The sequence below is a fragment of the Sapajus apella genome, unplaced genomic scaffold (assembly GCF_009761245.1).
Source record: "Sapajus apella isolate SASKATOON/1434 unplaced genomic scaffold, GSC_monkey_1.0 scaffold43, whole genome shotgun sequence".
Lineage (NCBI taxonomy): Eukaryota > Metazoa > Chordata > Mammalia > Primates > Cebidae > Sapajus > Sapajus apella.
This window is the reverse complement of record NW_022436983.1, coordinates 17,062,771-17,065,394: the sequence shown is the minus strand read 5'-3', so window position 1 is coordinate 17,065,394 and position 2,624 is coordinate 17,062,771.

Below are 2,624 nucleotides of genomic sequence, written 5' to 3'. Positions count from 1 at the left end.
TCTGAAACCACCTAACCAAATTGATGACAAAAGCCAGCTCATGAGTTGTAAGATATTTTTCAAACAGCTAGTCAGCTAAACAAGTTTCTCCACCTTCATTTAACCAGAGAAGACTTATGTCACGAATCTTGAAGCCATTGTGATCAGTGATGTTATAAAACTAGAAGTGGCTGGTGATTATAGAAAACTGTTGGCTGGGACACAGTGGCCCACACCTGTAATCGTAGCACTTTGGGAGGCCGAGGTGGGCAGATCACTGGAGATTAGGAGTTCAAGACCAGCCTGGCTAACATAATAAAACCCCGTCTTTACTAAAATAATTTGAAAAATTAGCCAGGCATGGTGGCGGGCACCTGTAATCCCAGCTACTTGGGAGGCTGAGGCAGGGAGAATTGCCTGAACCCGGGAGGCAGAGGTTGCAGTGAGCCAAGATTGCACCATCGCACTCCAGCATGGGCGATAGAGCCAGACTCCATCTCACAAATAAATAAATAAATAAACTAGCTCTATTTATGTATTTACAAGAAAAAGTATCGCCCATGTACAATGAATTATTTTTAAAGCCACAGAATAATATATATAGACAAGCGTTTTCCCTTCCATTTCAATGTTTGCACAGAAAACAAGAATGTCAATTCTTCCCTCCACCAACAGATGGCATTAGCTACAATGAATGGTCATGGTAAACTATACACAATTCAACAATGTTGCTGTTCTTGTGTCCAAGTAATTTTTCACATATCATCAACCCCATAACAGCCAAGAAGAATAAAACCCAGGAGAATTCTGAACATGCTAATAAGAGGCAAGCAATTATAAAAGAAACAGACACAGAAATAATATTTACTTTGAAAGTGGCGAGAAAACAAGAAACGTAGTATTGCATGTGACTATGGAGGAGATTGCCATCGTGGAAACAGTTTTTGTTTGTTTGTTTTAGAGATGGACGTCTCACTCTGTCACCCAGTCTGGAGTGCAGTGGTATAATCATGTCTCACTATACCCTTGAACTCCTAGGTTCAAGCAATCCTCCCACCTCAGCCCCTGAAGAAGTTAGGACTATAAGCAGGTACCATCACACCCAGATAATTTTATTATTATTATTAATTTTGTAAAGACAGAGTCTCACTATGTTGACCAAGCTGGTCTTGAACTCCCGTGATCCTCTCACTTCAGCTTCCCAAAGCACTGGGATTACAGGCATGGCTACTATGCCTGGCCAGGAACGGTTTTAAAGGACAAAAAATAAGGCATGCAGTACAGGAAAAGTGAGGATGATAAAATGGAAAAAATTTCAGTTCGTGACTAAATAATCAGAATCAAATGAGATAGCTATCAGCTAATTGTCTGGAAGTAAGCAGTGAGGAAGAGTCAATGATTAGGCCTCAATTTAGATCAACCCTCATGAATTCAAGGAGACAGAGGGAGATGAGCCCCAGGACCAAAAGCCCCCTTCACCCCAGATCACCACAGGAACTGTGGCTGGTTCCCTTTGCCTGCTACCCCTCCGAGCCCCTCCACTGCCTGAGGTTCCACCTCAACCCCTTAGAAAGAAGAGACCCTGAGATCAGGGAGTACCCCTACACTGATTCCACAGTCTGGGGGTTGGAGAAGAAGGAAGAGTGACAGATATTCCTGCTTGCTTCACCCTTGCAGGACTTTTGTATTGCCAATGTCACCGCACAGATACCTGCCTCTGAAGAAAGTGGAGGTTTGTCCTAAAAGGACTCCAGCAAAAGGCAAGGCACAACCAAAACAAACCAAACCAAACAGGTCCTAGTCAAACAGGCAGTTATCCAAATATATCCCAAAAATTTAAATATATCAATACATTTTAAAAAAGGAAAACCACTTTCTTCCAGACTGTCCACCATCCCCACCACAGCCCTCTACCCCAGGCCACAACTACCTACCTCCCAGACACAGGTTTAAGACAGCATCGGCCGGGCACAGTGGCTCACGCCTGTAATCCCAGCACTTTGGGAGGCTGAGGCAGGTGGATCACCTGAGGTCGGGAGTTCAAGACCAGCCTGACCAACATGGAGAAACCTGTCTCCACTAAAAATACAAAATTAGCCGAGTGTGGTGGCACTTGCCTGTAATTCCAGTTACTCAGGAGGCTGAGGCAGGAGAATCACTTGAACCTGGGAGGTGGAGGTTGCAGTGAGCCAAGATCGAGCCATTCCGCTCCAGCCTGGGCAACAACAGCAAAACTCTGTCTCAAAAAAAAAAAAAAGAAAAAAGTCTCAATCCGAAAAAAAAAAAAGAAAAAAGTCTCAATCTGGCAGAGTGCATTGACTCACATCTATAATCCCAGTATTCTGGGACACCATGGCAGGAGGAACACTTGAGCCCAGGAGTTCAAGACTAGCCTGGGCAAACATAAGGAGACCCTGTCTCTACAAATAATAAAAAAATATATTTGCCGGGCACGGTGGCTCAAGCCTGTAATCCCAGCACTTTGGGAGGCCAAGGCGGGTGGATCACGAGGTCAGGAGATCGAGACCATTCTGGTCAACATGGTGAAACCCCGTCTCTACTAAAAATACAAAACATTAGCTGGGCATGGTGGCGCGTGCCTGTAATCCCAGCTACTCAGGAGGTTGAGGCAGGAGAATTGCCTG